Source organism: Schistocerca serialis, chromosome 8 (assembly GCF_023864345.2).
Source record: "Schistocerca serialis cubense isolate TAMUIC-IGC-003099 chromosome 8, iqSchSeri2.2, whole genome shotgun sequence".
NCBI classification, from domain to species: Eukaryota; Metazoa; Arthropoda; class Insecta; order Orthoptera; family Acrididae; genus Schistocerca; species Schistocerca serialis.
In genome coordinates this window covers 485,406,134-485,431,922 of record NC_064645.1, presented here as the reverse complement: position 1 = coordinate 485,431,922, position 25,789 = coordinate 485,406,134, and positions in this window count along the sequence as shown.

Here is a 25,789-nt window from a genome sequence, read left to right as displayed (position 1 = left end):
TCCCAGGCGAGGCGACCAGTACAGTAATCACGGGTACACGAGTGGGCCTTCTGCTCCGAAAGCCCAAATCAACGATGTTTCGTTAAGTGGTTCGCACGCTGACATCTGCAACTACATGATTGCTCTGCTATTCACAATAAAGTGCCTGGCAGATGGTTCATCCTGTCTCTCTACCGTTCCACTCTCGAACGGCGCGCGGGAAAAACGAGCGATTAAATTTTTCTGTGCAAGCCCTGATTTCTCTTATTTTATCGTGATGATCATTTCTGTCTATGTAGGTGGCTGCCAACAGAACGTTTTCGTAATCGGAGGAGAAAACTGGTGATTGAAATTTCGTGAGAACATCCCGTCACAATGAAAAACGCCTTTGTTTTAATGATTACCATTCCAATTCACGTATCATGTTTGTGGCACACTCTCCCCTATTTCGCGATAATACAAAACGAGCCGCCCTTCTTTGTACTTTTTAGATGTCATCCGTCAGTACCACTTGCTGTGGATCCCACACCGCACAGCAATACTCCAGAATAGGGTGGACAAGCGTGGTGTAAGCAGTCTCTTTAGTAGACCTGTTGCACCTTCTAAGTGTTCTGCCAATGAATCGCAGGTTTGCTCTACCCACAATATTATCTGTGTGTTCGTTCCAATTTAGGTTATTTGTAATTGTAAACCCTAAGTATTTAGTTGAATTTACAGCCTTCAGATTTGTGTGACGTATCGCGTAATCGAAATTTAGCTGATTTCTTTTAGTGCACTTTTCTTTATGCAGGGTCAACTGCCACTTTTTGCACCATACAGATATCTTATCTAAATCATTTCCAATTCATTTTGGTCATCTTTCACTTTACATGACGGTAAATGACAACTTCATCTGTAAACAGTCTAAGACAGCTACTAAGATTGTCTCCTACATCGTTAATATAGATCAGGAACAATAGAGGCCGGCCACTGTGGCCGAGCGGTTCTAGGCTCTTCAGTCCGAAACCACGCGGCTGCTATGGTCGCAGGATCGAATCCTTCCTCGGGCATGGATGTGTGTGATGTCCTTAGGTTAGTTAGGTTTAAGTAGTTCTAAGTCTACAGAACTGATGGCCTCAGATGTTAAGTCCCATAGTGCTTAGAGCCATTTGAACCATTTGAACAATAGAGGGCCTATAACACTTCGTAGGGGAACGCCGGATGTCACTTCTGTTTTACTCTATGACTTTCCGTCTATTATTACGGACTGTGACCTCTCTGACAGGAAATCGCGATTCCAGTCGCACAACTGAGGCGATATTGCATAGGCTAACAGTCTGGTCAGAAGACGCTTGTGTGGAACCTGACACTTGTTGATGGCCCAGCATTGAAATCTGCAGCAATCTGCGGAAAGGTTGCACTTTTGTCACATTGAACTATTCTCTTCAGTCGTCACTGGTTCCGTTCTTGCAGGATCCTCCTCCGGCAGCAGCGATACCGGAAATTTGATGTTTTACCGGTTTCCTGATATTCGCGGTACACTCGTGAAAGAGTCGTAGGGAAAATACCCACTTCATTGCTACCTAGGAGATGCTGCGTCTTATCGCTCGTTCACCGACTATAACACCACGGTCAAACCCACTTAGAGCTTGATAACCTGCCTTTGTAGCAGTAGTAACTAATGTAACAACTGCGCCAGACGCTTGTTTTATATATTCGTTGCCGATCGCTAAGCTGTATTCTGCCTGTTTATATATCTCTGTGTTTGAATAGTGATGCCTATACCAGTTTCTTTGGCGCTTCAGTGTATTACTCAACGCCAACAGCATTCATTTTAGCGAAGAAAAGAAACTCTATGTGAACATGTAGCAATGTAGCCTCCCATTCTCACAGATATTAATTTTTTGTCTTCTTTTATTCTCTCTGGAACTTGAAGTACTTTCTGTTGATCTGTGCTAACATATAATTCTGTTGACTCTTTGTAGAAATAGTCTTTGCTGCTCCTCGTAGGAAAATCTGTTAAGTTTGTATTACGACAAAATGACGTTATTCTTGTTTTGTATCTGGTAATTGTTGGTGTGGATGTTATAAAATGTCACGATGTACACTGATGCGACAAATGTCGTGGGATAGCGACAAGCACATACACAGAAGGCGGTAGTATCGCATACACAAGGTATAAAGCGGCAGTGCATTGGCGGAGCTGTCATTTGTACCCAGTTGATTCATGTGGCTGCAAGACCGAAATTTAACAGCCGACGGGAATTAACAAACTTTGAACTTGGAATACTTGTTGGAGCTACACGTATGGGACATTGCATTTCGGAAATCGTAAGGGAATTCAATATTCCGAGATTCACAGTATGCCGAGAAGAACAAATTTTTAGCATTATCTCTCATCACAGACAATGCAATGGCAGACGGCCTGAAGTTAACGATAGAGAGCAGTGGCGTTTGCGTAGAGTTGTCAGTTCCAACAGACAAGCAACACTGCCTGAAATAACCACAGAAATCAATTAGAGACATACGACGAACGTATCCGCTATGACAGTGCGACGAAATTTGGTGTTTGTGGCCTATGGTAGCATACGATCGACGCGAGTGTCTTTGCTAACAGCACGACATCCCCTGGGCTCGTGACCATATAGTTTGGGCCCTTGACTATAAAACCGTGGCCTGGCCAGATGAGTCCCGATTTCAGCTGGTAAGAGCTGATGGTGCAGTTCCAGTGTGGCTCAGACACCACGAAACCATGGGCCCAGGTTGTCAACAAGGCATTGTAGCCGGCCGAAGTGGCCGTGCGGTTAAAGGCGCTGCAGTCTGAAACCGCAAGACCGCTACGGTCGGAGGTTCGAGTCCTGCCTCGGGCATGGCTGTTTGTGATGTCCTTAGGTTAGTTAGGTTTAACTAGTTCTAAGTTCTAGGGGACTAATGACCTCAGCAGTTGAGTCCCATAGTGCTCAGAGCCATTTGAACCATTTTTTAATTTACACATAATCTTTGTAGTACTTCAAATTTATTATTGTATGGGCTATTCTATCGTGTACTATGTATTTTTATTGATCTTCCACACTGAACTTCCAGAAGAAATGTGTCATATACCCTGCGAAGCATGGTTTTTGTAATAGGTGTCTTCCCATAACCATACACGCTAGTAAAAATTCTACTTAAAACCTTCCATTTCATGCACAGCTGCTTCCTCGGGAGTCACATAAGCTACTGACTATTCGTGTTACTCCTCTTTACGTAAGTTCAATATCCCCTTATTCGTCCTGTTCGGTTTGGGTTCACCACACTTCAGAAACTGACAACAAGCGTGTTTAGTAGCCAAATTACTTCGTTATTTATCGAAGAATTTTGTGGCTGTAAATGAAATTTGATCAAGATGGTGGGTGGTCAACAGCTGAGTCTCAGTTTGGGCTCAGATTGTTAGTTGTGGATTTTAGGCGTCCATGGAAACATTGTAGGCAGCAGGATGCCCTATAGGCCTCCTATTGCTACATCACTGGCCATTAACATTGCAATACCACGAGTGTAACATACCAAACGCAAACCAGCATGAAGTGTTCTACACCCTTGCTGATGCAGATGATTAGCATTTCAATTCAACTGCACATAGTAGCCTAAGCGGAAGTAGGGGCATTCTCTATAAAGGGTTTTTCAAAAATATTTTCGCAGACTTTCGGGACAGCCTCCTCGTAGCAAGACAAGGAAAAAAGTTTCTATTCACTTATGTCCGAAAATCCTACGTTTTCAAGTTGTAAATGAAAGGTTTCAATTTAGGAGACTGAAGCTCATCAACACATACTCATAATAAATGCTCGAAAAGTCCTTCTCTTGCTTCTAAACAAGCACTCGTTGAATCCTGGACTGCCGTATCCTTTAAAATACCCCCTGACGGTTTCGGATCGCTTCACAGGCCCTCGATGACACGTCGACAAAGTGTTTCTGCATCCGGCTGGTCTGCTGCATAGACCAACTGTTTAAGGTACGCCCAGAGATAATATTGCAAAAGACTGATGTCAGGGCAAATTGCAGGCCGTGGAACTGGTCCTTCTCTTCCTAACCATCTGTCACCATAGACACACGATTCTTCTCATTGCAGGAGCAAGTCTTCTAGTAGGCCTTGGACGTAGTTCTGAATAAAGACCTCTGAGATAACACATGTAAGACGTGCTGGGAAAACTTGTGAACCTACCAGACAGTCACATTTCAAGTCCACACATTAATCTTAAACTGATGCTGACGTCCAGCCTGTATTGTAGCATGAGGACCGCAATCCGCCCATATGATTCCGTTGTCTGTCTGCTCGAGATGTGAAGATCCTGGACTTTCACATAATGCACTGCCTGTTGTACACAATGGACACGCTGAAGACAGATGAATGATGAATGTAAATAACTTTCCATGGCTACACAACGCCATCTAGGATGCAGTAAGTCAGGTGGGTGGAGAGACATGTGAAGTTGTTGGGTTGCACCTGGAAAGCCGTTGCAAGTCAACTTTTATTAATAAACGGAGGAAGGAGGATTTCAGGGCATATATTCATACGAACTTTTTTTCTTGTTTTGGTGCAGGAAACTTGCACCCAAAGTTTGCAAAACACTCTGTATGAAGGAAAGGTTTTGTCAAATTGCCTCCTTCTGGTGATGCATGTCCAGCATCTATCACGATGGGATCGGGTGCCTTTTGGCGTACAACATGGCTCGGGTAACTTATAAGTTGGATATTAGACCTTAAATTTCTGACGAATTAGAGGCGTTGGCTATGTGCTATCTTTGACACCTCCGTGACGATATCTTTCAACAAGATAGCGCAAGACCGCATGTTGGCTGTCCTGTGTGGAGCCACTTCGCCACGCTGGGTGTTTGACTGTGGCTCTGGCCAACATGTCCTCCATATCTCTCATCCACAAAAGCTGTCTAGTAGCGGGTGCCAGGAGTATGGCATGCCATCATTCGCAAGCCACTAGGCTTCATGGCCTCTGGAATAGAGCTGAAACACTGTAGAATGGTGTTCCCGCGCCTGTCGTCCAAGCTCAGTTACTCGCCAGTGGTAATTAAGAACGTTATACAGTGAGTTATATAAAGCAGAGACTTACATGTCTGACAGTACATGTCTGCTGCTTGCTTGGTAATTTTGACTGTGTCTAATGGCATATTATTTCAAGAACATTACGATGGGGTAACGTAGTCACGAAACACATTGCGTTAAATAATTCACACGTTTTCGACGACTGTGGTTAATAATATCTGTGTCTACAAAATAATCATGTATTTTTCCTACTACGCTACATATCCGTTGTTGTTGTGGTCTTCAATCCTGAGACTGGTTTGATGCAGCTCTCCATGCTACTCTATCCTGTGCAAGCTTCTTCATCTCCCAGTACCTACAGCAACCTACATCCTTCTGTATCTGTTTAGTGTATTCATCACTTGGTCTCCCTCTACGATTTTTACCATCCACGTTGCCATCCAATACTAAATTGCTGATCCCTCGATGCCTCAGAACATGTCCTACCAACCGATCCCTTCTTCGAGTCAGGTTGTGCAACAAACTTCTCTTCTCCCCAATCCTATTCAATATCTCCTCATTACTTATATGATCTACCCATCTAATCTTCAGCATTTTTCCGTAGTTCCACATTTCGAAAGCTTCTATTCTCTTCTTGTCCAAACTATTTATCGACCATGTTTCACTCTCATACATGGCTACACTCCATACAATTATTTCAGAAACGACTTCCTGGCACTTAAATCTATACTCGATGTTAACAAATTTCTCTTCTTCAGAAACGCTTATCCTCGTTTTGCTTTTGTTGATGTTCATCTTATACCCTCCTTTCAAGACACTGTCCATTCCGTTCAACTGCTCTTCCAAGTCCTTTGCTATCTCTGACAGAATTACAATGTCATCGGCGAACCTCAAAGTTTTTATTTCTTCTCCATGGATTTTAATACCTACTCCCAACTTTTCTTTCGTTTCCTTTACTGCTTGCTCAATGTACAGATTGAATAGCATCGGGGAGAGGCTATAACTCTGTCTCCCTCCCTTCCCAACCACTGCTTCCCTTTCAAGTCCCTCGACTCTTATAACTGCCATCTGATTTCTGTACAAATTGTAAATAGCCTTTCGCTCCCTGTATTTTACCCCTGCCACGTTCAGAATTTGAAACAGAGTATTCCAGTCAACATTGTCAAAGGCTTTCACTAAGTCTACAAATGCTAGAAACGTAGGTTTGCCTTTCCTTAATCTTTCTTCTAAGATAAGTCGTAGGGCTAGTATTGCCTCACGTGTTCCAACATTTCTACGGAATCCAAACTGATCTTCCCCGAGGTCGGCTTCTACCAATATTTCCATTCGTCTGTAAAGAATTTGCGTTAGTATTTTGGAGCTGTGACTTATTAAACTGATAGTTCGGTAATTTTCACATCTGTCAAGCCTACTTTCCTTGGGATTGGAATTATTATATTCTTCTTGAAGTCTGAGGGAATTTCGCCTGTCTCATACATCTTGCTCACCAGATGGCAGAGTTTTGTCAGGACTGGCTCTCCTAAGACTGTCAGTAGTTCTAATGGAATGTTGTCTACTCCCGGGGCCTTGTTTTGACTTAGGTCTTTCAGTGCAGATGTTGTTGAATCCTGCCTATTCGTCGAATATGGGGTGTATAGGAAACCTGCTTCCTCGGATCGCTTGACAACAATTCAAACAAATCATATTAATGAATTTTATTACGAAATGAACAATGACAATACTTAACTCTGACAATAAGACAGAAGTGTCGCAATTAAAGGGTGACTTGCAAATAAGAAATTCCTAATACAAGTGAAGTAATACAGTTAATTCTTCTATTCAGGTCGCTAGTCATGAAGCTTCTGCAGAACTAGGACGCGACTAGTCGGGCGCTGCGCTTATGTTCTATTCGCATAGAGGCCACTGCTGTCGTGTTGTCGTCCTGGAGAGGGGTCGGTCAGCGTGTAATTGGCAGACGTCTTATCACAGCCCTCTCTATTCTATCGTTACCGACTGGTGTGTTGGCGCTTGACTTTACGCGGTAACAGATGTGTTTGTTAGTTTCGACGTAGTATCATTGTATAGTAAGGTACATTTAAAGGACTCTTTATCTCTTACCTGCAACATTTTGACAAGAACATCTCGGCATTATTTGAACATGTGTTTTTGTTATCTTATTTTCAGTTTAATGGTGAATTTTATGAGCAGATAGACGGAGTTGCTATGAGAAGCCCCCTCTCCCCTCTGGTAGCTAATTCATTCATGGAAGACCTCGCGGACAAGACACTGTACTCAGCAAGTTTTAAACCAACGGTCTTCTGGAGTTACGTCGACGACACATTTGTAGTATGGCCGCACGGGACGGATAAATTACATCGATTTCTTGAGCATCTGAATTCTATCTATGCTAGTATCAGATTTACTATGGAAATAGAAAAAGACGGCTGCCTCCCATTTTTGGATGTTATCGTTCGCCGTATAGTTGGTGGCACATTAGGACATGCCGTATATCGTAAACCAACGTATACAAATATATAGCTACATGCTAGTATATGCCATCACCCTTCACAGGCCATAGGTCTCCTAAGACCTTAGTGCACAGGGCGCACTGTATATCCGATAATGATAATTTGCAAGAAGAGCTCACATACGCCAAGAGCATTTTTAAGGCATATGGATTTTCTCCGCAACGGATTCGTAGAGCATTCGATGTAAAGCCTACATTGCAGGCATGTGATGTGGAAGAAGATAGTAATTTTTGCCCTGTGTGGCTGCTTTTTCCTCGAAGATAGATCGTACTCTCGAGAAACACGATGTTAAGGTGATCTTCCGGCCTCCCATGAAGATTGGAGCTTTACTCGGCTCTGTAAAGGACGATTTATTGCTTCGTAAGGAAATTGTGAAAAGTCATACATAGGTCAAACAACAGGCACCGTTCATGAGAGATGTGTGGAACATTGAAGACACACACGCTTATCACAGCCAGACAAGTTAGCTGTGGCCGAACGTTGTATTGTTGGAAATCGGTCAGATTGTCGGTCGGTCTTAAACAGTCCCTAGTTTGTGCTGCCTTCTCTTATCTGACCTTAAGCCTTGGCTGCCTGTCCCACTTCACCACACCCGTAAGGGACCTTCTCAGGCCGATTCTGGAGTATGTGCTACAGTGATGTGAAGTATGTGCTACAGTGATGTGAAGATCTTAACAACCACCTCTTTCTTTTGGGATTCTGTCTTCAAGGAAGCTATAGACATTAGATTAGCTAATAATTAAAAAAAACAGAAATAATGGCTATAATTTGGACAAAGCATGGACTCCGGCTCTTGGTGTAATTAAACTGCAGAGAAGTCGTCATGGCGTCACCTGCGCGGAATATACACCGATAAGCGAATCGAATGTCTGTACGCTTTTGCCACAAGCGGCGCGTGTGTAAGCGTATCTCTTTGCCGCCGATCAGCATCTGTGACCGGCATGTGCAGTGCCGCCGCGGTGGAGCATATAAGGCCGCGCTTGGCATCTTGTCGTCAGTCTCACTCTGAGGATGGCCGGACTATACGCGGCCGAAATATCAGGGGAAGAAACTTTATTTGCGTGGCTGCATGCCCAAAATGTAATGGAATGTCCACACAAGTTTGGGTGAGTTCGTGATGACCTTTTTCTTCGACAGACGCAGCCTTCTGCTCGTACAATCAAAACGCAGCGCTACGAAGACACTTTACAGAAACTGCGACGCCCCATAAAGTCGAAATTCCCAGGAGTGCTATCGGGCGCCCGCCCCCACACTGACAATTGGACGAAGGCTTCGCTTCAGCGACTTGGTTGAGAAACACTGCGTCAACATCCGTGCAGCCTGGGTCTTTCACTGCGTGTCGTTTTCACACCTATGGCGACCTAAAGAAAGACATGCGTGCATGTCGGTTTCAGTCGGACGAGGAAGTGCAAGAGTGGCTGCGGTTCTGGATCCGACTGCGTTCTACGAAACAGGAACTGATCGTCTCCTCTTCCACTGGGATAAACATCTTAAATCGTGTGACGATTGCTTTTGAATGGAACCATTGTCGTGGCGGATGTCTGCTTTTGATATGAGTGTCCCTTGTAAGAAGACTATTATCTCATGATGACCTTTTAAGCAGAAAACCGCTTTACGGTATAAATACTGTAGAACATACATAGTACACATTTTCATTCAGAAACATGAAGCACCAAGCGCTGTGTGAAGAGTAACATAATACACTAAATTAAGATGACCTGATGAGAATACGAATCTTAGTCCCGTCGAATAACATTCCAATACAAATGAGCCGTGCGTGTCTCATGATTGTGACCTGTCTTTCCTGTATTTCTGAAACGGCGAGATTTTTTTTTTTTTTTTTTTTTAGTTTTGTGTTGATGTCTTCTGGCGCCACTATCCTTGCTCACCTTCGCTGACCGTGAGTGGCAGCACAAGCGTTATCGATAGTAGGTTCCTGTTACTATCTGTGGAGGGACCGCAAGTATTTCTGTGTTCTGCTCTGACAGGAGCGAGGTGGTGTGACGCAGTCGGCAGAGTCACTCGGAAGGCAGACAGTCGCATGTTAGTCAGTTGGCTCTGAGTCTCAGTCCCCTTTGGGTTGTGGACTGAGTCGGGTTCGTCGTTACTCGGCTATTGGACGAGTTCACAGTCAGTAGCAGGCAGGTCCGCACGGTGCAAGTACGCGCCGCGACCGAGGGCGACGCAGATGGAAGGTCGTTGGTCGGTCGGTCGGTCGGTCGGCTGGTCGTCGGATGGCGACATGTGGTCTGCTGAGCACTGACACCAGTATCACTCGGGGAAGAGTTGGCAGCCAGCAACGGCCGGGTCCGTATGGTGCTAGTATTCGCCGGGACCGCTGTTGGCGAAAGTGGGCTGCCGTTGGTAGTTTGCTCGGTCGGTTCGTCTCTCTCGACGACATCTGGGATCCTCAGGACGAACACCATTTTCCGAGTTGGGATATAATTGGACCTTGTTGGTTCGTTGGAACTGAGCAGCGGCGTAGTCTCCACAGCGCGAAGGCAGGTCGGGGCTTTTGGCGGCGGGCACGCGTTGTTGCATTTGGAGACGCTAGTTGCGTGAGCGACTTTTCGCCCGATATTTTCTATTATTTGTGCTGTTGGATCCGACGGTTGGAACTCGATCAGATTGTCGGTCGGTCGTGAACCGTCCCTAGGTTGTGCTGCCTTCTCTTATCCGACCTTAAGCCTTAGCTACCTGTACCACTTCACTACACCCATAAGGGACCTTCTCTGGCCGATTCTGGAGTATTGTTTTATGTTGTCATTGTTTTAATTTGTCTTTTCCCCTTTTGTAATTTTGTAAGTACTGTGCCAGGCCTTCAGCCGTGTATTAATATTGTCTGTTTTATGTTTAGTGTATTGCCTTCAGCCGAAGGCTGGCGGCGGGCACGCGTTGTTGCATTTGGAGACGCTAGTTGCGTGAGCGACTTTTCGCCCGATATTTTCTATTATTTGTGCTGTTGGATCCGACGGTTGGAACTCGATCAGATTGTCGGTCGGTCGTGAACCGTCCCTAGGTTGTGCTGCCTTCTCTTATCCGACCTTAAGCCTTGGCTACCTGTACCACTTCACTACACCCATAAGGGACCTTCTCTGGCCGATTCTGGAGTATTGTTTTATGTTGTCATTGTTTTAATTTGTCTTTTCCCCTTTTGTAATTTTGTAAGTACTGTGCCAGGCCTTCAGCCGTGTATTAATATTGTCTGTTTTATGTTTAGTGTATTGCCTTCAGCCGAACTTCATAACAACTTTAAGATTAGGCCTTCAGCCGTGTTTCATTTACTATTCTTGTTGCTTTACATTTAGGCCTTCAGCCGCCTTTATTTCAGAATCTGTGGCTTTAATATGTAACTCCTTGTCTGTAAGGTTTCTCTTTAATTATCTTGAATTCTTGAAACGGCCTTCAGCTGTGTTTTGTAAATGTTTATCTTAGGGTTGTCTTTGATTATTCTTGCGTAATTGCTTGGGCCTTGCAATGGTACTTTAATTACGTAACCATTACGGCACCTCATCTGAACCTCTCGATACCAGTAATATTCTACTGTGTTTCTGCAAAGTAGTTGACATATTTCTGATACAACATTCAGATTTTATTTCATTTGTGATACATCGATATGTTTATATTGCAATGATATTATTCTTATGTGTATTCTTTCTTTTGTTACTATGATCTTTGACGTACTTGTAACTCTGTTTTTTTGGGCGCGTAAGCGATTATTAGTTAGTTGTTGAGTTGTTAGAGAGTCGGACCTTGAAAAAGTCAAGTCTTGGACGTCATGTTAGAAAGACGCGTATTGTAGTCCGCTTATAAAATGTGAACTTTAACAGTGACTGTGAGGAAGATGTTTTCAAGTATGTTTTGTATTGTGAAATGATGTTTAGTGTGTCGCATGGTATTGCAATAAAAGCAATTAAAAGGAAGTGTAATTTAATTTCGGAGTGCTGATTATTTTTTTACATCACCATTGTCCAGCAAAAGTGTAATCTCCAAGAATGTTTTGTGAAGCGCATCTACAAAACTTTTGAATATAGCAGAATAAAACCTAGGCCTCTTTGCATCCGAGCTTGGCATCATAACCACCTAGGTTTTCAACGATTGAGCCATGATTTTACGACGAGACCAGCGTGGGAAACGCGAAAAGATGAGTGCCTAGTTTTTTCATTACTACATGAAATGACTTTATTAACTGTGCTCTAATAACACCTGCCACACAATATGACTGTTGTTGCCCGAAAATGCAGTATTTAGCAGCGTGAGCAACACCACAATCGTTATTAAATTCTGACCTTTGTTGTGGTAGGGTTGTTAGAGCCTTCAGCCGACAAGATAATTCACTTTTTCTTAAGATGTTTTTCCTGTTGTACTGTGTAAAGGCTTATCTTTAAAGTCTCTCTTTTACTATGTAAAGAAATTTTTTATAATTGGGTTTTCAGCCGAAGTTAACTTGAATTTTCCTTAATATGGTCTTTAGCCGGAATTTGTAAATGCTTGACTTTTAAAGAATTTCCTTAGCTGATCTGAAATATTATTTCGACCTTTGGCCGAGAAGATATTGTAATGTTACTTATATAAGGCCTTCAGCCGTTACTCTAAATCCTGGTGTTTTAAAAGCAATGATTTAAACTTATTCTGGAGAAGTTACTTGGGTCCTCAGCCATGAATTGATCTTAGTTGTTTTAAAGAGAAAATTGTGCATTGGTTTGAGGAATAAAGTTTTGTGTTCTTGTATAACTAACAGTAACTGATCTTGGCCCCTTTCCACAACCTGATCCGCTCTGTCCTGCGAAACCAGATTTCAACCAAATCCCAGATCCGACGTTACTTAGTACGGTACGAACAGAAACGAAAAATATAAGGTACTAGAGCAGAAATAGGCATCTCTTACCGCAGTAACTAGGTAAGCTATATCTCAGGCGCTATACCAATTATTCCGTCAGACAATGACGTTGTGCTGTTTGCGTGTTATGGAAATTATCAGGTCGTTTAATCCGATAAAATCGTCCTTTTATCATACCTCATAGAAGAAATTCTGGCAGTGACTGTCTTGCTAGTGAAGCATCATAAATCGACTCTGGTCGTCGATGGTACATGGTATTTCAGCTGTGCAGCGTTCGGATTTGTGACAAGTTGCCCTGCCACCGTGCTAGCGGCAGTATGTAAATTCTCCACAGTTAACCTGATAGCCGGCTGCCTCCAAAGTATGACGGTTAATATATGGGGGCACTGTTTCGTGATAGACCGCTATCTGTGTTTATCAGCGTTCCTGTCGTATCGAATAATCCTCCACATTTAGGGGACACTCTTTCATGGGGTGACGCAGGAATTGCATTGCCTTAGGTATGCTGTGTGAGCAGTGCTTTTCCACATTCGTACACCAGTAAGTACGTATGATGAACGCACGCATTGGCACACGTAGCTTTTCTACATCAGTGCGCTTTCATATTACAATGTGATCCACGCCCGAGATAAAAACCCACCGCTACAATGAAATTTAGTGCCTTGTGCTGTCTAAATTTTTTCTGAAAGGGAAAATATAGTTTCCTGTCAGCTTCTTCATTACGTTACATCTTATGTGTCCTAACGCTGGTTCGAGACCATAACGTAATCAAAACTGATGACAAACACTATTCACTCCATGAAGGAAAAGAGTGACATGCATCACTAGAGTGAAATGTCTCGAAGAGCTCAAAAGGAGTGACGTAAGCCTATTAAAATTTTGTGGGAAATAACTGATGTACTTATTAGATGTGATCCGCCTTGAGCAGAACACAATGTTTTCTTCTTTTACCCATATATGTTTTCTGAAGTTACATAATCGTCAGTGGGGTTTTAATTTTCCTATTAAACAACAGGAAAAATGTTTTTTACTACCTGTACATACGTAAATCGAGTATTTAGAAAAGCATTCACAAATCTGAAAACAGACGTAGTTACCACATGCTGTGGTTTTTTGTTAGTTACATTTCCCTTACGTAATCTGAACGATTCTTTTATCGAAATAATTTGGAACGAGTCACTGTACAGGATATGTAAAAATTATTAGTGTTAACAGTCATGAACACAATATCATTTTAAGTTCAACTCATACTGTTGCACGTTTTAAATTTTTTTGCTGTCTGCCAGTTTTTAAATAGAAATTCGTCACAGGAATAGATACCTGTCAGACACTTAATGAATTTTTGTTACTGCATATTGAACTCCTCTCTGAGCCACTGACACCAATGGATAATGAAGGTTACTTTTCCATGTAGTGTTTTACGAAAGGACTACATTGTTCTTCTCAAATTGTAATAGATTATTTTAAACGCATTTCATTAGCGAATATATGCATTGTGACAGCGCAGTTAAGATGCCTAGCTCCTTATGAGGTACGTATAATACATGACATCCGTGGGTGATCACACATTATTAGTACAGCTCGCTTTTTTACAATCAATATTTTCTTTTTAAGTGATAAGTTACCTCCAGAAAATCATTCTGTCAGATATTATTGAGTGTTTTTTTCTGTCTGTGGATGCAATAAGTTTCACCTGCATTTTCTGGTTTCCACATTACCTTTACTGTGAAAAACTGCTTTTTTTTTCTTTTACAGTCAGTGTTTACAAAACTGCGGGAACAAGATGGCGTTCAGTTGAACAGTTGAATGTGTTCTGGGAGGGAGTTAAGAATCTTTGCGAGGTGTGTCTACTCTTATTTGTGTGTGTGTGTGTGTGTGTGTGTGTGTGTGTGTGTGTGTGTGTGTGTGTGTGTCAGGTCTAACCATAACATCCCCAGTCCTGAAGTTTCGATATAACTAACTTTTCTACATTAAATTCTATATGGCTGAAGACGACTAACTGCGAAAGGAAAACAACGGTAATGAAAACATAAAACACTACATAACCACAGCATGTGGTAACTAGGTATATATGTAGTGAGAGGCAGCTAAGACAGGCCATCCCCAAATATATCCAGAATGAATAAAAGCATCCAGGTGAGGTTTTCACCGAACTATAGCGGACAATATGGCAAATTTTCTGACGTTCGAAAGTAATCTTATTCGTTTACAGTCATCGAATTGTGTCGCCGACTTCGCTTCTTTATAATGGAACTATGTACTTTTTTCTGCGGCACTTGAAAGAATACTTCTAAGAGAAAATCAACGACGTAAAATGTATAGCTCCCGATCATATAGTATCAAGATAACAGCGCAACAAACCACTGTTCCGCCGTAACGAGAAAATTTTCCACAAACGTCTGCCCTATTACACCAAATGTAGGCGAACACGGAACTCAGGTATGGTTCTTGTTGTTGCCTGTGTGACTGAAGATCATCAGTTTGTGTTTTGCAGTTATTGGAATACATCCTACTGGACATAAGGCAATTAGGATGGTACAAAAAAGACGCATGCCCTTCCCATTCCGCACATATGAAGACAGATCTTCTCAGTGGAACATACGGAGAACACTGGAACGGCAGTTCAGGAAACGCAAAATGGTCTGCACACTCACCAGACTTAACACTTCTACTTTTTTTATCTGTGGCGAAAATTGAAACAAGCAGTCTATAAGAAAACACCGACGGCTTCCGAAGGCATAAATTCCTTATAATATGGGACTGTGCTGCCGTTACCTCCAAATGAAATTCCACGTGCAGTATCGTTTCTCCAGAATTACTTTATAGTGTGTAGCAGTGTCCAATGTCAACATTTCGAATACTTAGTATGACAGTTGTCATAATAAACACACGAACCGTACCTGGGTTATGCGTTTGCTTACATTTAGTATAATAAGGCAGACGTTTGTGGAACCTCTTCTCCTAACGGCGGGACGTTGGTTTGCGGCGCTGTTATCTTAATAGTATTTCATCAAGTCCCGTACATGCTGCTATGTCGTGGAAGTTCTCTTAGACGCTTCTTTCCAGCACCACAGAAAAAAGTATATAATCCATCAGAAAAAAAACCAGTATCATTATCGTAATTCGGAGACTATAAAAGATAAAATTTACTTGTGAAAGTAAGGAAATGTTCCATATTCTCCGCTTTATGTTGGGAAAACCGAACCTCAATATACTTATTCATAATGAATAAATTTTGGGTGGACTGTCTTCGGTGCCAATGTGACTAATTCCTCAAAAACTCGAATTTATGTATGTACAGGTAGTAAAGAACATATTTCCTCGTGGTATAAAATGTGTATAATGATAGTGTTGACTTAGTAAACACGTTGGGGTACAAAGAAGGAGCCTCCTAGAAGATTGTGAGGCTAAAGACTGAAGACAGGCACAATCGGCCGTACCCTGGAAACGGTGAAAGATTTCACCGGCTAATCCTTCTAACACCAGATCAAGTTAAAGTCCAAAACCAAATTAACATCAAGATGCAACGGCCTTTATCAAGACCATCCCTTGTGACGATCTCGACAAATATTGAGGGATTCTCTAGTCATAAGAATGTTTTATTAGCAGACATGTGCTATAAGCATAAATGCGACGTATTTTTGGTGCAGGAAACACACCGGGGAGCCACCAGCCACCGACCTAAAATAGCAGGAATGGATTTGTCCATTGAAAGACCTCACGACAAGTATGGGAGTGCGATTTTCATCAGACCCCGGCTCAACGTAACATCAGCGGCAATGACAGAAGTAAATAACATTGAAGTACTCACCTTCGCGCCCAGAAGTTCTCTTTGACGTCTGTGTACAAACCACCAGATGTGGACTTTGTTTTCCATGAACCAAACAATTTTACATATGACCATATTAATTTTGTCATGGGCGATTTCAACTGCCATGGTGAAGCATGGGGATATAATGAGACTGATGAGAATGGTGTACAGCTTGAATCCTGGGCTGACACTAATGACCTACAACTCATTCATGACCCAAAACAGCCAGCATCGTTCAACAGCAGAAGATGGAGAAGGGGATACAATCCTGACAACATCTTTGTTAGTAGGAAGTTGGCAGCACAGTGCATGAAGCTTGTTGAAGAACCTATCCCAAGTACACAACACAGACCCGTCATTTGTGTTGTGAATGCCATGGTTAAACCAGAGGAGGTGCCTTTCCGAAGACGGTTTAATTTCAAAAAGGCAGATTGGCAGAAATTTAAAGAGTAATTGGACGAAGAGATTGAGAAAATGCCTCCTCGACCAGATGAGTACGGTAGATTTATCGATCTTGTGAAAGGGATCTCAAGGAAAAACATCCCAAGGGGTTGCCGTACCCAGTACATCCATGGTCTGACCGGCAGCAGGGAGGTCTTACTTGACATGTACCAAAAGCTGTTCACTCATGACCCCTTCAGCGAAGATACGATGGAGGCTGGGGAGGAACTAATGCAGGCTATTGCTGAGGATAAGAGATCACGGTGGTGCAAACTAGTCAAGAATCTTGACATGAAACAAAACAGCAGACGTGCATGGAAAATACTGAGAAACTTAAGTGGGGAACCAACTGGCCACCAGCAGAAGAACAACGGGGTAACAGCAAATCAGATTGCTAGCCAACTTCTGACGAATGGGAAAATCAAAGGGAAAAGAGAAGGGGAAAGAGTTATACCCCAAGAACAAAAAGATTACGGTCTCCTCAATGCTTCATTCACAGCAACCGAACTGGAAGACGCCATTCAGAGTATGAAACTGAATAAAGCCGCTGGAACCGATGACCTTACAACGGAGCAGATAAAACAGTTTGGGACCAAAGCTCGAAACTGGTTACTACAAATGATGAACACCTGTATTAAAGAGCTGAATATTCCAAAACTATGGCGGCAGGCGTGAGTGGTGGCTTTACTAAAACCTGGCAAGGAGATAAAGGACCCCAAAAGTTACAGACCAGTGTCACTTCTATGCCATCTCTATGAGATACTGGAGCGGATGATTCTCAACCGGGTGGCAGAAACTATAGATGGAAAGCTCATAAATGAACAAGCCGGTTTCAGACCAGGAAGATCTCGTTGTGGGCAAATACTTAATCTGACGCAACATATAGAAGATGGGGTTGAAAAATAATTAATAACTAGAGCAGCTGTCATAGATCTTACTGCTGCATACGGCACGGTAAACCACAGAAAGCTATTGCGCAGATTGTATCACCTCACAGTGGACTGTAGGTTGACGATGATTATTGGTAGTCTTCTGCAGAATCGAAGATTTTATGTCTCCCTGAATGGTAAGAACAGTAGATGGCGACTGCAGAAGAATGGCTTACCACAAGCAAGTGTACTTTCTCCCATCCTTTATAATGTGTACACTAATGACCAACCTATACCTCAAGATGCAAGACTGTTCGTATATGCTGATGACACAGCTGTGGTGGTACAGGGGTCCAATTTTGATGCAACATCTGGAAATCTCTCTAGAGCGCTTGAAGAACTGGCTCAATACTACGACGCCAATCACCTCAAGCCAAACCCTGACAAAACCCAAGTATGTGCTTTCCATCTGCGCAATAGAGATGCTGGAGTTGAGCTCGACGTTACACGGCAAGGTAAGAAGCTAAAGCACTGTCCAACACCTAAATACCTTGGGGTTGTACTTGACAGAACGCTTTCCTTCAAGCAGCATTGCCAAAACACCAAGGCTAAAGTCTGCTCCAGGAATAACATCATCCGCAGGCTGACAAATGATGAATGGGGAGCTCAGCCATCAGTACTGAGAACATCAGCACTTGCTCTGTGTGTTTCTGCAGCAGACTATGCAGCGCCAATATGGGAAGCATCTGCACATGCTAAACAGGTTGATGTAAGTGTAAATGAGACAATGCGAATTGTTACAGGCTGTCTCAGACCCACACCAACGGGTAATTTGTACCTACTTGCTGGAATTTCCCCATCCAAGATCAGAAGGCAGGTGGCAGCAGACGCTGAGAGAAGAAAGAAAGAAACAGATTCTCGACACCCACTGAAAGGGCACGTCGCTCAGGCTCGGAGGCTTAAGTCTAGAAATAGCTTTATTGCAAGAACCAAGATCCTTGACGGTTCACAGAAAGATAATAGAGTCCGTAAATGGGAGAATGAACAACCGCACTGCAGATAATACCATAAGAGCAAATGGCACTTGGAAACAAACTTCCTTATTCAGTGTGGAGAACACTAAATAGGCTGAGGGCTGGTGTACGCAGATGCAAAACTAATCTGTGCAAGCGGGGACTGCTGACTAACGATGACGACGTTCTTTGCGGATGCGGAGAGGTACAAGACGAGGCACATCTGCTCATGTGCAGACTACTGCAGGAGCCTTGCAGTTTTAGTGACCTGCTACAAGCCAACGACAAAGCCGTAGCGGTGGCTAACTATTGGAAAAATAAAATTTGATCTGAACACGGAAAAGTAAAAGTAAAAGTAAACACGTTTGCGATTTTACCTTTAACTCTTTATTACAGGGGAATCTAATTTTATATATAAATTCTAAATTTAAAATGTTATCCTATTTTTAGATATCTTTTACAATGCGATTTTTTAAAAGTAAAAATGTAACTCTGTACATACGGGGCACTATTACCACAAGTGGCCGCAAGTTACATCTATTTGAAACTCAATATTGACGTCTTCTTTTAATTTTTGACACATCTACTTGGTAAGCCAGTATGACGACTACATGCCATGTGTAAGAGGCTACCTGTATATTTTGAGGTTCACTATATTTGCTGTCACAATGTGTATTTACGTAAATTCGCTCTGCAGTACTGTTCAGACTACATAATCGAATATTTTGATCATAGGGCCGCCTGAAGATGGAACAGTGTACCGAAACCGGAAGCCAGTAGGCAAAATAAACATTCTGCGACTATAAACTAAAACAGGTACTTTTTCAGTGTTGCAATGGTCGCTGTTCCACCCGCAAAATGTCGGGAATACATCATTTTTCCTGTTTTTTAACAGAAAGAAAATAAAAGCCCGCTGATGACCATAACTTCCGTGAAAGATGACTGGGTAAAAGACGAGAAAAATTTGTTTTGCTCAAGGCGAATCCCAAACTATAAAATAAATTATTTGTGAGCAAACATGGACACAAGAGCTTCAACTTCAATATGAATAACTGAGGTATGTTCTTGACTCTTTAAACTAATAAAAAATTAACTTAACTCCTCCCGAACAGGCCAAGAAGGCCCAAATGTATCGACCGGTCGCCGTGTCATTCTTAGCCCACAGGCGTCAATGGATGCGGATATGGAGGGACATGTGGTCAGCACACCGCTCTCCCGGCCGAATGTCGATTTCCGAGACCGGAGCCGCTACTTTCCAATCACGTAGCTCCTCAGTTTGCCTCACAAGGGCTGAGTGCACCCCGCTTGCCAACAGCGCTCGGCAGACCGGATGGTCACCCATCCAAGTGATAGCCCATCCCGACAGCGCTTAACTTCGGTGACCTGACGGGAACCGGTGTTACCACGGCGGCAAGGCCGTTGGAGACGTTTTAAACCGGTGTACTCCAATTGTAATGTAACTGGACCTCTTTGTCAGTGACACATAAGTAAGTAAGGAATATATTATTAAATATCAGAAACTTTGTATCTACATCAACGTACATAATTCGCAAGCGACGTTCTGGTGCATGGTGGAAGGTACATCTAGCACCACCAGCTTCTTCCTTCCTCTTCCGTTCCAGTCACGAATGGTTTGTAGGAAGGCCGATTGGCGGTAAAAATACGTAAGACACCTAATTTCACTGATTTTTTTCATCGAAATTTTTTACTTATTCATTTGTGACCTGTCCTATAGTTATGATTGTCTTCTTGTTCTCTGCAGCAATGTCATATCTTAGTTTCCTTCCTATTATCTCTTTCTGTCAAATAACATCGTTAATAGTGTAAGGAAAAAACCAAAACGGTGAACTGCAGTATGTGGAAATAGAAATTATCATTAATACAATGTAAAACATTCGGTATAATAATATACCCCCAATACTTAATAACGTTCAAGAAATGGGGAAGTATATCAACATTCGCCTGAAACGGTTTCGTTAAACTTTATTAAAAGGCAGTGAAGTTTTTTGCGTTACTTTCATACATTTTCATTGAATTCAGTGATTTAGAGTTATCATATCGTAGCACAATCTAGCATACCGGAAGTATTTATTCTTGAACCTTGTTTCCCTACTATCCGATGCGTTTCGGTGATTCAGTTTCCCAGTACGTCCGTACGATTATAACAGAAAAGTGAAATTTTACGCTGCGGAAAACATGTTCATATCCATCAATTCGAAGGATAGTATATCTTTTCCTAAACCTTAATGGATTAAATATTGTGATAGGCTGTCAGCAGAATAATTTCAGAGCTGAAGGAAGTCAAACAGCTCAGAGGAACTCGCAGGGATGGCGAACGGCGTCTCGTGCAAGCAAACTGCGAGTCCGTTCCCATCTCATTTTCAAAGCCTTAAACCAAACAGCAACGGGCCTAAGGAGGCCCGCAAGCAAAGCTTCTGTTTGCAAAGGGACGGAGCGGGCTGCGGACAGGAAAACTCATTCCGCAGCGACGAGGCTGCTGATACCGCCCAGGTTCCGGGTCTCAGTCTCTTATTAACAGCCTACAAAGGCGGCGACGGTGAGCACACGGGAAAGTGGGGGATTATGGTGTGTACCACAGAGCGGCGCCCGCATTGACGGGTAAGTCAGAATCACGCTCGACGGACTTTTCGATGTCATCTCTGCCGGTGCAGTTTGCTTGAAACCGTCAGCTGGACCCACACCACATCGTACTTGGCGTGAATGAGGTTTTTAGGCGGTTTCCAACACCACATTAGGTAAATATCGGGCTGGTATTCCCGTCCAGCCTGAGGTAAACGCTACGCACTCCTTCATGTGGAATTTAGTCCCAATCCAGACAGATGGGATGCACAGATTCTCTTGTGGGGGTGAATAAGAGACTTATGACCATAGATGTTTAGTCTCCTCAAACCAATAATAAAAATTATAATAAACATCATAATTATCTATCCGCCTTTTCTTATGCTCGCAAACGGCCCTGCCGCAGTGGTAACACCGGTCCCCACCATATCAGCGAAATTAAGCGCTTTAGAGGTTGGCTAGCACTTGGACGGCTGACCGTCTGGGCAACACCGACTCAAAAGAAGGCCTCGGCGCTTCTTCGTGACGTCACGTCAGCTAGGCATGGCGGACGCCAGGTCTGTTGCAGGCAGAAATGCCTGGGCGTGCTTATCACTATAAATCTCTTATTTTTGAACAAAATGTTTGGTATTGTTTTGGATTCTGCAGTTTTATTTAGATGAAAGATTTTCTTACTATCCTAAAGCTACAAATGAAGATCATTTGTATTACTGAATCCTGTCGAAACAAACGTAGATCAATATGAGAAGATGCTTTGCCCCATTGAAAGCTTCGGAAATTTTACATTCAAGTAACTATATTTACTTGATTCATTTTGTTATAGAAAATTACCCTAACCCTCTTACAATGAACTCGTTTCTTTTATTTATTTTCGTTTGACATCGTCACTGGAAATGTGAACTAATTTACGTGTGTAAATGTCCAACTGTTGCCAGTCATTAGATTACAGTCGTTTTCAACGAAAGGAATTCTAAACAGGAAACAAAATAGCTACAAACATCGAAAATACTGCTGAGCTTAAACTTTTTTAAACATGCACATTAGAAAAGAAATATTCCCCTCTTTCAACTGAAAGGAGAAACTTTATAAGATAAAAAAATTTTATTTGATAAAACAAGTATCTTTCTTTTACCTCTTCTTCTGTCCCCCACCCCCTCCCCCAACGTGTACAATCGCAAGATATTTCATTAACATTCAGTGCTCCTCACACCATAGTCAACCAATATACCTAAAGAAGAGCACCAATATGTTCACAGTTTCTTGTAAAAGCAACCCAGTACAAACGTAACTTCCTCAGATTTACAAATAAGGTAAAGATGCACGAATTCTGTTGCTGCTGGACCATGAAGTTGTTTTTGTATGTCAGTCCTTAAAACAGGTGGAAATTTAAGTTCAGGAGTACACTATTTGTTAAGAAGTGTAATGAATTGCACAATTAATTGATTGCAGAAATCTCTCAGAACAATGTGTGTTGGTCAACTACCGCCAATAGTTTCACATTTTCCTGTGTCAGAGAGGGAGACACCACGATTATGAGTATGGCTGCAACAGACCTGGCGTTCGCCGTGCCTAGCTGACGTGACGTCACGAACACACGCCGAGGTCTTCCTTTGGGTCGGTGTTCGTCTGGGTCTGCCTAGCGCTGTTAGCAAGCAGGGTGCACTCAACCCTTGTGAGGCCGGGAGGTAGCGGCTCCCGCCACGAAAACAGCCAACAGCCGCGAGAGCAGTGTGCTAACTACATGCCCATCCGTATGCGCATCCAATGACGCCTATCGGATGAGGATGATACGGTGGCCTGTCGGTACCTTTGGGCAATCCGAGACCTTTTCGGATGAAGAGAGTTCCTTATGCTCATCATCTTTATGCAAGATGTACCATGGAATTCTTGTGCACAGTCTACTTCGAACAACGCTTTTCTAAATTTCCTAGTTTCCGTTCGAGCAACGTCGCCTTCCTTCGAAAAACTCGTATTGTGCACAGCCGGCCATTAAGACTGCGACATCGGGAAGCACATCGAATGGCGAAATTTTACTGTTTTCAAAATTGCATTACACCGGGCTGTATGGCATTAATTTTACTACTGGTTTCGGTCATGAACCATCACCTTGCTATGAGAGAACGAACAACACTACTCACATGCTACAAAAATTGAGACATCGAAACACATTTGCTGATGGACGCACTTAGCGGCCTCGCTCGCGTAGATCCAATAGCCTGCATAGAGTTTTTTTTATTTTTTTGTTTTAATTTAATCGAACTTTTACGTTGTTCACAAACTGCAATACCCTCTAAGCTCTAAGCTATTTTGCATATTCAATCAGCTCTTTTCACCCATCAAGTATATCTAAGCCACGTACCTAAGGAAATTCGTCTCTCTTCTTTACAGTCGAGTTTTCGCATCCGTAGAGCAGTTCTGATATAGCGATAACCTTATACAACATTAGTAATCTTTGTGGAATTTCTTTCCAAATGTTCTAGGTAATGTTCCGCAGAAATAGTTACATAGGTCTAGTTCATTTTGCATTTCATTGTCTGTCCTGTATGCAGTACAACACCCTAAATATTAAAATGTTTTAAGTTGCTCTATCATCTGCTTGTCAGTTTCATTCTTAACTTGCTTGGGCGGCTGTCTTAAAATGCTTTTGTCTTTTTGAAGGTTACGCTCGGATTGTACTCTGCGGCTATTTTACTTAAATTAAAGACAGCTTCATTTAAGTTACTTTCATTCTGACTGGTAATTACTTGGTCGTCAGCAAAAAATAGTGTACTAACATCCACAACGTTAACTTTAAAATGTTTTACTGTCTGTATCCAAGTTTTGGTTATATTGTCGAAATGCAAATTAAGAAGAATTGATGGGATGGGATATTCTTGCGTAGCTCCTTGGTTTATTTCAGCCGTATTATGTCTGCAGACTGCTCTTTTTACTTGTATTTTCTTGTTCATATATAAACCCAGACAACTCGTACAAGTTGAAATGGAATTTCTCTTTCCTTAATATTCCTCAAAATTTGTTTCGGTTTACTTTATCAAATGCCTTTTCGTAGTCAATGAAGGCAAGAAAAGTTGGTAAATTGGATTCGCGATATTTTCCTATCAGTTGTGTCATGGTGAATATACGGTCCGAGCATGATCTGCCTTTTCGAAAACCATGTTGGGCATCAGTTCAGTTTCAGCGAGTGGCGACAATCTTTTTTTATAAAATTCTGGTATACAATTTATAACATTAATTCAGAAGACTAATACATCTGTAATTTTGAAATTCATATCTGTTTCCTTTCTTATAAAATGGGCATATCTAGGTCATATTCAACTCTTTAGGTATATATCCACTTTGTCGGCACATATCCATAAAAGAGTCTTCTTATTTTTGCAGTATTTGTGGCATGTTTTATCAGCTCCGATTTGGTCACACCGTGGAGTCTTCCTGTTTCTGCTAGACGCTATGTCATCCTGTTGCTCCTTCAATGTTATTAAGTCTACATTTCTATCTGGTTCAGACAGAACAACCTTTGTATCTCGCACAGATGTCCAGAGTGTTCTATATTATTGTTACCAAATAGATTAAGATATTTTGTTTACTTGCTGATGTTTCATTATTTTGTATGCTTTGTCTTATTTTCCTCTTAAATCATGTTCAATACCTGTATTATATTTTTCTCAACTAAGATTTTTAACTTGTCTGACTTTCTTTTTGACTAGTGCTGGTTTCCTTTGTAATCTAGTCTCAGATCTTGATCGTCTGGGGATTTCAGCATTTTTAAGTAGGCATGTTCCTTATCTTCAATTAGACTACGTAATTCCTCATCCCAGTATCGCAGGCCCCTGTTAAAAGACTTTTCTTTCTTGTACCAACTGAGTCTATTGCTGCTGCTTTAACTAGTGCTTCCTATATATTATTCCATTCGTGGTTGAGGTTATCCGCTTTTATATTAAAACTTACGTATTATTCTTTTCTGACATAGAAACTGGATACTGTCTTCTTGAAGTAAACGTACTTTAAATGTTGCATCACCGTTATTTTTTTTCTGTTTGGAAGATATCTTCCAGCTTTTAAGTAGTTTTATTTTTTGAGACTAGCAAGAAATAATGTGAAGAGACATTTAGACCGCTGAAGATCCTCGCGTCTTGTACTAAAGACCAAGTCTTCTTATTTGCAATTATGTAGTTTATATTTGGCAGAGCCTCTATCTGACCAGGTATGTCCCTCAATGATCATGCTACTTTTTCTTCCAGTATATGTTTTTCATTTGGGGCACACTTAAACTTGAAACATTTTTCGTGGTACCCTTTGCTGATGTTCATACCACTTCCTACTATTTATTTTTATTTTCCTAAGAAGTGTTTTATTTTGTAATATCTGAGAAGTTTTTCTCCAGTCTAGGATACTTCAGCAGAGTGCCCCCTTTAAACTTACATTTCTGCCTCAGTTATGAACCTGTTTTCCTTCATCTCTCCTTTACTGTTGCTTCCATTCTTAATGAGAACCGACTGCATTGAAAAGAAATTATGCATACAAGTTTTAATTTCTTTTGCAATCGTATTGCTTCGCCTACAACAGTACCATACATAAAGTAATTTTGGAATTAATTTTATTTCATAATTGGCTCTGCATTTTGTTCATGTGATACGAGAGCTGTTTTACGTTTTATTGAGTTGTCAATAACAAATTGGAGCACTCTCACCCTTAATTGTTGTTCTCATTAACACCGATCACTTCTCTCAGAATTTCGT